Below are 14,261 nucleotides of genomic sequence, written 5' to 3' on the forward strand. Positions count from 1 at the left end.
AAGAGGAAAACACAAACTAAAGAAGATGCAGGAGAGAGGCGGCTCTCGTGTGGTGACAGATGTCAGACACAGTTTTACATATTTTAACTTTAAAAGAATGTATTAGTGGCTCGTGTAAATGCGCCAGGTACGGCGAGATGTTATTAGCACTACAATCAAACTCGTCTGTTCTCATTACTCAGTCCCATCTGACGGCCAGAGACGACGCTGGGTGACAGTCAAAACACCCACCACATTGCTATAGTTATTCCTGCTCACAATACAAATGACTCACAGTGTCTGCACGCATCATATGAGTGTGTGTGTCACTGTAAGCGGGCCCCTAAATGGCCACGGGTGGATGCAGATGCACCTGTAACATGCTGATGAAGAGGAGAGCCTCAAAGGCCGGCTCGAGAGTGCCGCAATTAGTTGAGGAAAAATCACAGTTTTTAATGGACTCACTGGAGTACGAGAGCAACGCGGTGAACAAAGACTCTGGCTAATGCGCCTCCTGTAAATGGCAAATACATTAAAGTGCATATGTAAAATTGTTAATATATTTTTCTTTAACGGCAGCAGAGAGCTGTCAAGGCCGTGGTGTGCTCCTGTTTCACCTCTCGGAGCTGCTACCTGTTGCGTGTTTAGTTCCTGTCCTCATGTCAGGGTGAAAAAGCTTGTTTCATCTGTTGATGAGTTGTGTGAGTTAGTCCATTATGTCATACTGTATCCTGAGTTTCTGTATACATACCTGCTTTCTATACTTGTCTACATCTGGTATTTGGTCTTACTGACTACATTTACATTCACACAAGTGTTTCAGTATCATTCCAAAGATGATCCTTGTCTTGTAAACAGCATATTCTATTTGGATATTACGTATTCGGCCTTGTTCCCAGTGTAGCTTTTTCTGATCAAGACACAGGATATGCCAGCCTGTTCTCATTCTGAACTCAATTTGTCAATAATTTCTGCATCAGATACTGATGCCAAAAGCCCTCTTTTGTGGTGGTATGATACACTGCCTGGCAGCATCAGTGTGTAATGCGACCGGACGGAACTTTTTACAGTGATACGTCCCCGGCCGGCTGAACAGCACCTGTCGCATCAGTGCGATACGCAGACGGGCCTCCTCGTCTAATAACACGACTGGACAGCACCTGTTGGGTGTGGTATTATACGTTGCTGTACAGTGTCAGTTTGAAATGCTGCCAGTAATGACGTAATATCAGGACCTGGAAAGTCCCTATAGGGCGAGCAAGAGGGAGAGGAGGTGGATGGGTCAAACATATCCCGGATTTTCACCCATGAGCCCAGTGTTTGCTTCCTGTACGAATGTTAAGCCAAACTATGTTTTTTTTTTCTAAAGCTAACCATGTGCTTTTGTTGCACAAGGAATTAAACATAAATACGAGTTGTTTAATGGATGTTGTAAGTTTATTTTGAAAAATACTGGATGCACTTAACGAGCAGAAACTGCATGTCCTGCAAAAATAGACACGTACTTTAAGACACAATGCATCTAACAAGAGTAAATTGACACGCTCTCCTGAAACATCAACGTGTGTAATATGTAGACGTGAACAGCACTGACCAAGCAGCAACATGCAACAAGTTGGGATCAGAATATTATTCACGTTTTAGGAGCACTCTTTGAACATGTATATGGCACAGAATGTGCATCTTAACTGGGGTTTGGACCGCCGTTTATGACACACGTCATCTTGCCTGTTTCTGTCAGCTTTGTGTGTTATACACAAACCAGCTAGCCAACAGTTTGCAAGGCAGGGCAACAGATGCATGCCCAAAAGCAAAGCCCACACTTTGGGTCCAACCATGGTTTTAAAGAAATTTGTGACATGACCACGACCTCTTAACACCGCATCACGTAGTGGTGACACAAATTGTGTTGAAATTACATGCGGGCACCATGGAAACAGTGCCGATGGAAAAATTAATTAGGATCTATTTTCTTGGTGGACACACAAATTTCACCACAACACCACATGTGCAGAGGTCATGGTCATTTCATGTATTTCTGTGAGATCACGTCATCTGATCAGAAGTAGAAACACCTACTTTTAAACATTATAAAAGACTGGATATCAACCTGTTTTTGGATATCAACAGATAACGCAATGGAGTCCTTTTCAAGAAGTTGGTTGAAGGAATGACAGAGGAAGCTGTGTTCGCATGGTTTAACATGTCCACTACCGGCGGGAAAAAACTTGGGAAAAATCCAATTTTGACGCTAAAAAAAAAAATCAAGATGGTTTAAATTGCTCCAGCTGTTCCAATTTTCCATAACGACATGTTAGGGCACGTTAAGTGGAGTACGCAGAGCTGCGCGTAAACAGAAATATTAGCAGAATCTTAATTTTCATGTAAAGAGCTAAGTAGGAATATTGTCTTTTCCAGAATAGGACAAAAACCAGAATATTTTGTGAAAGTAAACACAATGGTAGATCTTATCAAATGATCAGTGTCTAGTATCAAATGTCTGCAGTGTCGCATATACAGGTATATTTGGATATTTTTCTGGAAAGACTGATGTACTTGAGATAAGACTATAACTGGGTTGAGAGGAAATATTATCAAGACAACAAGACAGAATAATTTCAGCAATTTTTTTAAATAAGTAATGGATGCAGAAAAGGATAAAAACATGTTTTTTTTTATAACTGTGATTGTGAAAGTTGTTTTCCTAACACTAACAGTTTTTTGTGTGTGTCTGCTTGATTATAAATTTAGTCCAATTTTTTCAGTTTATTCTGTTTTATCAATGACGTTTTGACAATGACACAAGCTTGTTTATTTTTTCATAGATTATGATCTGTTGAAAGGGACCTGCCTTATTACAAGGGTGTGTTTTTTGTTGTTCTGCCTGAGATGTTGGGGTAGATCAGCTCATCAGTCAACGATAACGCAGACAGGTGTGTCTTGTTACGTCCTCTTCGCAGAGAGGGGCTGTGCTGTGTAACAAAAAAAAAAAAAAAAAAGGTAGGCATGCTATTACATTTGGTGCGCTCACTGGTGTGTATGGCGCCCATAGACAAACTGTGATGTCAGAAATCTTACATTAACATTTTCTTAATTATTTTTGATAGATGTTGATGCTTGCTCTCTGTTTAGCCTGCTCTACCTGAGCAAGTGGCAGGTTGTAATTAGGTGCAGCTGAAAACGTGAAATGCCATTTAGTGAAGTTGAGAGGAGGAAGGAGGCTGCAGCCTTGTTAGTTTTGTGTTCTCTGTGCTTCAGTTTAATTTAGTTTTCTTAAATTTCAGAAAACTTCTTGTTTAAAAATGTCACTTCTTTTGCACCTACTCCTGCTTGTTGACTTTCTTCTTCGACATCCCTCTGAAAGTTTTATAGCTTTTTGGTTGACGATGAAAGGCCAGCTTTTTATTCTACCATGATAAACATAATAAGTTTAACACCATTGCTAAGAAGCTGAAATTTAATCAATTAATTTATTATATTAAGAAGTATTATCAAGTATATGTCAAGGATTTCCCTCTAATTTGGGAACCAGTTCTCACACCTCATCTGTGGGATTTAAAAAAAACACAAAGAAAAAACAGCAACACGCACATTTTGTGAGTTTGCATTGCCTGGTGCAAATTTGGGTCTATCCACATCTTTGCATTGATTTTGTATTTAATCTCACTGCACTAAACAGACTGAAGAAAAAACGCTATTACAGAGAAAGCAAAAGAAAAGCAAAAAATTAAGGACAAAGATAGAAGGAAGATGCCTAGGTATCTGTATACTAGAGACAATGAAGTGTATGCAAAGTCAAAGAAAGGGCTTTAAATCCAAATTAAGATTTGGGCTGTTGGGGACAAGGGTATTTAGAGAATAGATCCCCAAATCCTCTCTTTTTCACAAAAAATCTAACAAACTCTCGGACTTTCTTTGACTTTGCATAGAGTTCATCGTCTTTCAGTGCATAGACATGTAGGCGTCTCCCCTCTGACTCAGTATTAGTGATTATTCAGTTCCCCATTGCAAAGAGCTTTTTGATGTCAAGGTAGAGTAGTGAAAATATTCTAAGTATAGCGTACACGCTAAAATATGTTTTGCTGCTGCCCCCCGTCCACAGCAGGACATTAATTAGCTCTGCTGGTGGTATTCCCACCTGCCTTTCCAAACCAGAGGCGTGACTGATTACGGAACCTCAAACAACCCCACTTTAAAAAATTCAAACTATCCCTTTAAGTCCATTCATTGATTCAGCTTGTGTCAGTGGCCATGTGGTGTTTCTCTTTTTACCTTTAGTTAGCGGATTATCTAGGTATGATTCCTCCTCAACAAGTTGTTAAAATCCTGATTAACATCTGTTAATCACCGTTTTCTTTAGCTGCTTCAAGTGCTGTGTCGTGAGGACCTGCATTTACAGAGTGCTTATTGATCACTGGGCTGTCAGTCAATGTAAACAGCTGTCAAGAGACTTAATGTTGAAAAGAATCTGAAGTGTCACTGTCTTCAACAGAGGGAGGAAATAATCCTCTTGGTGTGTGTGAGCAACTCTCCATCATGAATTTCTTTTGTGAAGTTGTAAAGAGGCTAGAGCAGATGTAGAAAGGATCATCCTTTGATCACTTGTTAAGGAACAAAGAAAGTGCAGATGGTCCTTGAACATTTGAGAAATTCAATGTTGGGATTTTGCATTGGAATATATGGTCAAAATTTGAAATATGTCAACCCAATCACCAGAATAAATAGTGGCGCACTTTTCCGCAAACCATGGATTTGATACATTTGCACGTTAATATTTAGCAGCTACGTTAAAAACTTTGTTTAAACAATGCTCTGCCTAACATTGGGTCCAAAATGGGCACAAAAAACATTAGGTTATGGTCATGCTTTGGCTTAAAATACCTCAGTTTGTCTCACTAAAATGCAACAACTTTTCAGGCCACTATTCCGGCAAGAAACACAGCAAGGTCTTGGTAAAAGAAACCAATATTTGAAGCACTATCCTCAATAACTTGATACAAAACAACTGCTTTTCATGCCCAAAAAGCAGCTAGAAAACCAGCAACAGGTTGCTAGAAAACATCCATGTCTGGAGCCTACAAAGCCACAAACTTAAAACCTCCTCTCACTTTCACATATAAAATTAGTTTTCCAAATAATGGAGTTTCAACTGGGTTTGGCATTTCCACATGATCCTGGGCAAGGCACCAGACTATCCTTCTCCTGTCTACTATCATTGCCTTGACATCTGACCTCAAACAACAGGTTGTGTAACATGTAACGCTTCATTATTCTGTCATTAACATACATAAAACATGAGTCCATGACCTTAAAATCTAGGCTGTGTCATGGTATCAGGTAGGCCTATATTAACTGGAGTCAGACCAGTTTGTCTTAATCAGGTTTGGCAAGTCACTGACAAGCTGGGCCCACAATCCTCTCAGGACCACCAGAACAAAAGACAAGAGGAGAGGAGAAAGCAGGCAGCAGAAGAAATATAATATGCACAAATCAATAGAGGATGGGGAAGGTGATTTTACGTGGAATCCAGGGAACGGGCCAAACTACTGTCACAACAGTTTCATATGCAGGATAATTAATCACTCTCACCAAACAGCATGGAAAGACAATGTCTTCATTTTTTTGGTATCATGAGCGTTTTCAGAAATCAGACGCTGCTGCGTCTCAGTCTTTTCAACCTGTATGCTAATGCCTCTTGTACTCCTGTTTACAGTTTGTCACAATAACGAGTACAGGGACTGTTCTGTATGCATCAGCGTTTTCAAGTATGTTTCACTAGAGTCTGGTGACCTGCCTGCTGCTCTCTATGTTTTGCTGAGCTATTAGTCTTTGCATTTGGCAGTGCCATTAGCATGGCAAATCCACCGCTTCAGCATTATCCAACCCACTGATGGAAAAAAAGACCCTGGGTGGTAATTCTCTCTAAGTCTCTTTTCTGAGATTTTTCTGAATTAAATAATGTGAAAGGAGTCACTTGGGCCAACCAAGAATTAGCATCTAACTCTGCAGCAGTGTTGCCAACTCTTTTCCAATGAAGGTAGCTAGCACTAGCTCTAAAAGCGGTTTAAAGTTGACATCATTTTTGTATATTGGTGACATCACTGTGCTTGATTTGGGAAAATGGAAGCCTTTTACCACTCAATAGATAAATCCTGAACCAGATATTTGAATGTAACAAGTGCTTTCTCGTACTTCCAATCCAGACAGCAGGCCCAACGTCAGGGGAGGTCAAGGGGTACAGATGACCCTGGCCCAAGGCCACCGGAGGGCCCATGAAACACTGCTCTGCAGCTTTTTAGCCACTTTTAGCTTTTTGTGGTTTGTTTTCTTGTCCACAAAGTCCATTTACAACCACAACAGTCAGCTATTAATCTAAAAAGATCTTATAAACTCAAAGTATGCTACCTACCCAGCACCAAACGACAAAGCTAGCATCTAGCTTGTGAAGGAAGTCAAACATGTAGCAGCTTAGCTAGTTAGCTAAAGAGCTAGATATTTTCCCCAGGTTGTTGGAGAAAGGCAGTCAAACATGTAGCAGCTTAGCTAGGTAGCTAAAGAGCTAGATATTTTCCCCAGGTTGTTGCAGACAGAAAGTCAAACATGTAGCAGCTTAGTTAGTTAGCTCAAGAGCTAGATATTTTCCCCAGGTTGTTGTGGACAGAAAGTCAAACATATAGCAGTTTAGCTAGTTAGCTAAAGAGCTAGATATTTTCCCCAGGTTGTTGGTCATAGAAAGTCAAACATGTAGCAGCTTAGCGTGTTAGCTAACGAGCTAGATATTTCCCCAGGTTGTTGGGGACAGAAAGTCAAACATGTAGCGGTTTAGCTAGTTAGCTAAAGAGCTAGATATTTACCCAAGGTTGTTGCGGACAGAAAGTCAAACATGTAGCAGCTTAGCCAGTTAGCTAAAAAGCTAGATATTTTCCCCAGGTTGTTGGGGACAGAAAGTCAAACATGTAGCAGCTTAGCTAGTTAGCTAACGAGCTAGATATTTTCCCCAGGGTGTTGCGGACACAAAGTCAAACATGTAGCAGCTTAGCTAGTTAGCTAACGAGCTAGATATTTTCCCCAGGTTGTTGCGGACAGAAAGTCAAACATGTAGTGGTTTAGCTAGTTAGCTAAAGAGATAGATATTTTCCCCAGGTTGTTGGTCATAGAAAGTCAAACATGTAGCAGCTTAGCTAGTTAGCTAAAGAGCTACATATTTTCCCCAGGTTGTTGGAGGAAGGCAGTCAAACATGTAGCAGCTTAGCTAGTTAGCTAAAAAGCTAGATATTTTCCCCAGGTTGTTGGGGACAGAAAGTCAAACATGTAGCAGCTTAGCTAGTTAGCTAACGAGCTAGATATTTTCCCCAGGGTGTTGCGGACAGAAAGTCAAACATGTAGCAGCTTAACTAGTTAACTAAAGAGCTACATATTTTCCCCAGGTTGTTGGAGGAAGGCAGTCAAACATGTAGCAGCTTAGCTAGTTAGCTAAAAAGCTAGATTTTTTCCCCAGGTTGTTGGGGACAGAAAGTCAAACATGTAGCAGCTTAGCTAGTTAGCTAACGAGCTAGATATTTTCCCCAGGGTGTTGCGGACAGAAAGTCAAACATGTAGCAGCTTAGCTAGTTAGCTAACGAGCTAGATATTTTCCCCAGGTTGTTGCAGACAGAAAGTCAAACATGTAGCAGCTTAGCTATTTAGCTAAAGAGCTAGATATTTTCCCCAGGTTGTTGGTCATAGAAAGTCAAACATGTAGCAGCTTAGCTAGTTAACTAAAGAGCTACATATTTTCCCCAGGTTGTTGGAGGAAGGCAGTCAAACATGTAGCAGCTTAGCTAGTTAGCTAAAAAGCTAGATATTTTCCCCAGGTTGTTGGGGACAGAAAGTCAAACATGTAGCAGCTTAGCTAGTTAGCTAACGAGCTAGATATTTTCCCCAGGGTGTTGCGGACAGAAAGTCAAACATGTAGCAGCTTAACTAGTTAACTAAAGAGCTAGATATTTTCCCCAGGTTGTTGCAGACAGAAAGTCAAACATGTAGCAGCTTAGCTATTTAGCTAAAGAGCTAGATATTTTCCCCAGGTTGTTGGAGACAGGAAGTCAAACATGTAGCAGCTTAGCTATTTAGCTAAAAAGCTAGATATTTTCCCCAGGTTGTTGGTCATAGAAAGTCAAACATGCAGCAGCTTAGCTAGTTAGCTAAAGAGCTAGATATTTTCCCCAGGTTGTTGGAGACAGGAAGTCAAACATGTAGCAGCTTAGCTAGTTAGCTAAAGAGCTAGATATTTTCCCCAGGTTGTTGGAGACAGGAAGTCAAACATGTAGCAGCTTAGCTAGTTAGCTAAAGAGCTAGATATTTTCCCCAGGTTGTTGGAGATAAAAACAGACCTGAAAGAAGGTAAATAGTTTACTAACGTTCATCAGGTGAAGGAAAACAGGACTCCTAATGAATGTTAATGTTGTTCCATGCCTGTTGGATGTATCAAGTGGCAATTGTTTCCTAACAGGTTAGCCACAAGCACTTGTAGCTTGTAGCTGCATACTGTGGCAAGACACTGGAAACCACAGAAATTACCAAAGGTGTCTACATATTTGGACAGTTTACCTTTTATCTGAAGTTTGGTGGAAATGTTATCTGAGGTCCACTTTTTCTTCTGGTTGTCCGTTTAACTTGGAAGCACCGTAACTCCAGGTATTCAGACACCAACATTATCAGCTCCTCTTATGCACATTCACATGGGCTACAACAGATTCAATACGTCTGTTGCTGTGTTTGAAACCACTTTCCCTTCTGCCAGCAGATATTTTGAGATGTCAGAGTAGGAGAAGCACAGGTGTATTTAATCACATTCAATTTAGCTGCATTCCACTTAGGGGAGGTTCTGGTATTGTGCATGCTGGCTCACTGGAATATCTCACTGGGACACTTTATGGAACTGAGCCCTCGTTAAGGCTATCAGTTTCACCTGTGCTTTTCCTCCTAGTTTGATAGGTTCTTATGTCTGCTGTTAAAAGGGTTCATTGGTAAAAGAATATATGAATGCAGCTTTAATTATTTTAGTTTCACCTTTTATGCTGTGTTTAGGTAAGCGGCAACGTCCAAGGCTGAAAAATGAAGCCAGTAAGGAAGTGCCAAAAACTGCAGTTCATCAAACATCTTATTGAGGCTTGATCCAAAATGAATAGCCAAAGACTTCAATGTTTCCAGACTGGTACAAAAACAATTTTTGTTTCTTCTGCTAATTTCAACATTCATGACAACTTTATAGGGGTTGATTTTTTCAGAACTTACCCATTTACATTTTAACAAGGTCCAAAGTCACGCATACCTGTGAAGCTTTATTTAAAAGCCTAGTCCCAGTTAAACACCCAGTCCCTTTAAATAGCCTGGTGTGGCGACACATTTTGACAAATAAACGCCGGTCTCAATGAGACGCCTGCTCTGGTTGTCAAGCAGTTAATTTTTTTCAATAGAAGTTCTTCAAATGTATAAAACCGGGTTGTTAGCTACCTCAAATTATGTGTCCATTCCTCGAATACCATGTAACTTATTAATATTCCTTTAGTCCGTAAGGGTCTTCTGTTCAAGAGAGTCAAAAGGATTTTTCGTAAACATGAAGCCAAGTTGTGAGTACTGTTGTAATAGGATAAAGTGGTGCTGTGTCGGTATGCCAGGTGCCATTATCTTCTAGTGTTGTAACGCTGTTAGAGCTAGATCAAATAAATGATTCATAATTGATATGTTATCTTCTAGCCAAGATTTGTATGTGGGCTCATGTGGGTAGTAAATGGACTGAAAATTGGGCCCTATATGGCATTGTCCACGTGTTTCATATTGGCCCCATGCAAATTATCCTCATGGATGGGTCTGCCCAGGTGGGATCCACGTGAGTCATGCTGGGGCCACCTGAGTACAAAGTGGGTATGGGTCCAAAATGGACATGTTATCCTGGGTAAACCCATCCATGTGGGCAAATGATATGGGCCATTATGGAACTTGTGGACAGTCCCATATAGGGCCTATTTGTCAGCTCATTTACTACCCACATGGGCCCACATACAAATATTGGCTGGGCTGAAGCCAAATTTTTATACAAGTAATATAGTTTTTTGGGGAGTTTTTCCTTATCTGCTGTGAGGGTCCAAAGGACAGAGGGATGTCGTATGCTGTAAAGCCCTGTGAGGCAAATTGTGATTTGTGATATTGGGCTTTATAAATAAAATTGAATTGAATTATACATACCAATTTAAGAAAAGTTTGATTATATTTCTGGATCTTTGCTGAGTAACAGTTTTGTGTGAAAGGAATTAAAGGCCTGTCCCAAATATAGGCCTGTTGATTTCTGTTATTTTAGCAAATAATAGCCCAGGCTATTAATTGTTTTAAGGGTGGCACTGCTTGATTGACAGGCCCCACCTTGCTCCTCCACAGCTCCAGCCTTTTATCCAATATGGTCACCTCTGGCTCCAGAAAGCCAAGATGGCTTTGGCTGAAATGCCGAACTCGAGGCTTCAAAACGGCAGTCCACACAGCAATGGGTGCCGTCATGGTAGCCAAGTCCATTATTTTAAACAGAAACATGTGTTTGAGCCACATTGTTTTTGTTTATCTTTATATTTATGTATTTGTTTACGGTTTATCTTAGATTCGTAGCCATGCACCCAACTGTCACTTGAACGAGGCCATATGCCATTTGAAAGTGGACACAATTTCCAGTGGACTTTTCTCAACAGTTCCTTGTAGCAACATGTGAAAGCTTAAGTTTTCTAAATCCATAAGGTTCTGAACCTATTTATGGTCGTCGAAGTGGATATTAATCTGCAAATATTGATTGAGCTGTCACATATTTTAAGGTGGATTTACGCTCCAAGCTCCCATTTTCTCTCCATATAAAGAGGGGATTTAAGGGAGTGAAGAGGCTTATCTACCATGCCTGGGGTTAATTGCCCTCAATCCAGGATCTCCTTTTGAATGTTTCCACGTCTCCAAATTAGTTCATTAGCAATTCTTTGCAATTCTTTTATAGTGTCTTAATTGAGGGTAATTAAGTGAAGTGATGGCATTAGTGGGTTGGTGGACAAAGCATCAAAACCTCTGCTAGGGGTGTAGCATACATGAATATGTCATTAATGGTGACACTCAAGAATAAACCCCACAACCTCTTATTGTGCTGGAGCTTTAGATGAGCGATGTGTTCATTTGCCTGAAACGTTTTTTGTTATTTAGATAAGTGGGATAATTGGAATAGGGATGATTGCTGTATCAGAGTGCAGATGTGCAATAGAGCTTTGTCAAGCAGACCAGCAGGGTTTGGACCTCTGTGTCACGCTTCAGGGACCCAGACCTTTCTCGTGATCTCGCTCAGATCACGGAGCAGTTGTACCATCTGCAATGAAAAGTACAAGTAGAATTACAAAACCGAAAGGATGCATTGACACTGGTATGTACTTATTTTAGTATCAAGGGTTAAAAGGTCAATTCACTCAAACTTTCTCACCAACCTCCATGGTATTAAGCGATGGTTTTGCTGTTACACATGAACTACTCATTGTCTTCATACTACGTTTCTTAAAATCTACAGGGTTCTGCCAGTCAGGAGCTAAAGACACACAGTGAGGAAGGCAGAGCCTGAAACTTCCATGTGTGTACTGGACTGTTGCTAATAAGATGATAGAAAGTCAGATGATTCAAGAACATTTGTGAGTTCTTGCCCCATGGAGCATATGTGAGTTCAATGGTTTCAGTTTCACTTTCAGTCCGGGTTCTGAGATATCCACCTGGGAGCTTCCTTCACTTTCTTCAATTAAATAAAGGTCCAATGAAAACTGCCAACAGGCAAACTGAGTCTAGGAAGAGACATTGCTGATTCTTTTTAGGTGTCATTTTTAATGCCGTGAGCACCCCAAATATCCTTCCAAGAAAAATAAAAGTCACTTCTTGGTTAACTGTAGCTGTGATCAGTTTTTAACCTTCAAGTGGAACCGCTTTGAAAGGCACCAACAAATTGTTTTGACCTGCTGCAAGGGGGGTCAAACGACAGAATCATTCCAGCAAGCGCTCCAAAATGACATGTTTACGTTCACATGACAAAGACCTCTAGCAGCCATAGAAATTCTGACGGGAGGAAAGGTTCAAGACAGGTTATTACGGAGGGAAAAAGGCTTGTTCCTTTCTTGTTTATCACCAATTGTCAACATCGTACTCGCCAACCTTGAGACCTCAGAAAATAGGGGGAATTTTGAAACCTAAGCAGGGGGTCTGGGGGTTCTTTCACATTAAAAAGTGAGTTTAAAAAACTTTTTCAAAAACTGAAAATAACAATATAAGTACACTGTACCAACATTTTTACGTAAAATAGACTTAATTTGGTTTAGTTTTTGGTTCATGCCCCTGGTACTACAGCAAAGTACCAGCAGGAAGGAGGAAGGGAGGCCCGGCTGTAGGTTTGGCCCATGCCAGAGACCCACGATGGGGCCTCCTGGATACTTCAGCAAGTAGAAATGGAGGCTCATGGTCTTTGAAAGACAGCTCGGTACCCTGCCGCAATGGAGGAAGGCAAACAACCCCCAAGGCACCTCTCAAACCTCCTCTAGAGCATCCTGTCGGACATGACACACATAACGTGGTCAGCATGGAGATGAGGTGTCCACCAGCAGCTGTGTCTAACCCATGCATGGCCGGAGGGTCGGAGTAATAGGAAGACAGGGGGAAGCACTGGACAACTAGAGTTGCATGGCCACTGAACACTGCCAGAGACAAGTTATTATAACAAAAACTGAAAAAAGGCTTTGAAACTTTGTCACAGATTGGGAGAAATACAGGAGAACTTTGGACCCAGGAGGAAACCAGATGGGCAATGATACCAGAAGTCTCCCAGGAAAAACGAGGGTTGGCAAGTATGATCAGCATTGGTTTCTTTTTACTAAAGCCAAACCGTGATCTTTCCCTAAAACATACCAAAGAGGCATACTGCTGTAGAGCTCCATGCAAAGACAGATTACCGCCACCGCAAAGGCCAAGTCATAGTTTCTGCATCCACGAAGGTCTGCAAGGGGTCCGCTTCAGTCCCCTATACTGGGCCTATTTAATTGCCGGCCTGTGGGCCACATCTGGCCCAGAAGCAACCTGTGAGTGGCCCGACTAGGGATGAGTATCAAGACCCTGGGCTAAATGGCCCTGGGCAAAATTAACCAAGCCCACAGTATAAATAACCTCATACGTTATCTGCTCCTTTATCAGTACTTGTTAAAGTTTTGGTTTCATGTATTGTCATGCTGCAGATTCTCTCCTGCTCTCTGCATGTCAGGGCTGACCTCCTCCTTAAGTCAGACAACAGTGGAGAGGCCGCGGTGCAGAGGTGTATAACTTCAAGATTACTACTTAGATTGCAGCTATGCTTGTTACTGTAAATAAGTGCAATAAAATCTCTGGGTGCGCACCAAAACAACCGGACTGAGACCTTGTTGAAAAGGTGGTCTCGGTCCGGTTACAAACAAACTTTGGTTTGTGGTGAGAACGTGTTCCGATCTTGATCTGAAAAGAAAAAATTACGAACAAATGTGAGCATTGATGATCAAACCTTTGAGCTCATAAATCTGCATCATAAGAGTGCATGTGGTCAGTCATCCTTTAGCTGGACATTGTCCAACCCTCACCTTGTTATTACAATATAGAACAGAAGAGAAAACATGTCTTGTCTTAGCTTCACAGGCTGTTGCTTTGGCTTTGCTCCGGGTCTGTGCTGTTGAAGATACTCGGCTCCTTTTCTAAAGGATGCTTCCACCTGTGACTGCGTTGAAGGGAATTTAAGAGGACACTGCTTTTGTGATTGTGCAGAGGTTATTGTAGCCTGTAAATACCTCGTCGACAGCCAAAGCTCCGCGCTGCAGTGACTCACCGAGACAGTTGTTTTGATATAAAAATGCACTGTAAGAGGCAATTTGGCCTTTTGCTACTTGGAGCTGAGAGACAAATACTCAGATTACATGTTTAAAATCTGTCCGATTCTGACAGGTGCTGTGCCCGTAATGGAAAGTCTGCCTTTGCAAGCAGACAGGGGATATTTAAAAGTTAAATCTGTGTGTTTCTTCTCTGAGTTTTTTTCTTCCCCTGTCCATGTCCGTCTTTAACTTTTAAATTGTCTCCTGCTTAGATAAGGCTGTGCTATTTCATACGGAGACAACTGGAAATTACAACAAGCGTTGTTCACAGAAAAGCAAGGCCCACTAGGAGCTGTGTGTGTGTGTGTGTGTGTGTGTGTGTGTGTGTGTGTGTGTGTGTGATGGTGACAAGAACAT

This window comes from Epinephelus lanceolatus, chromosome 23 (genome assembly GCF_041903045.1).
Source record: "Epinephelus lanceolatus isolate andai-2023 chromosome 23, ASM4190304v1, whole genome shotgun sequence".
NCBI lineage: Eukaryota > Metazoa > Chordata > Actinopteri > Perciformes > Serranidae > Epinephelus > Epinephelus lanceolatus.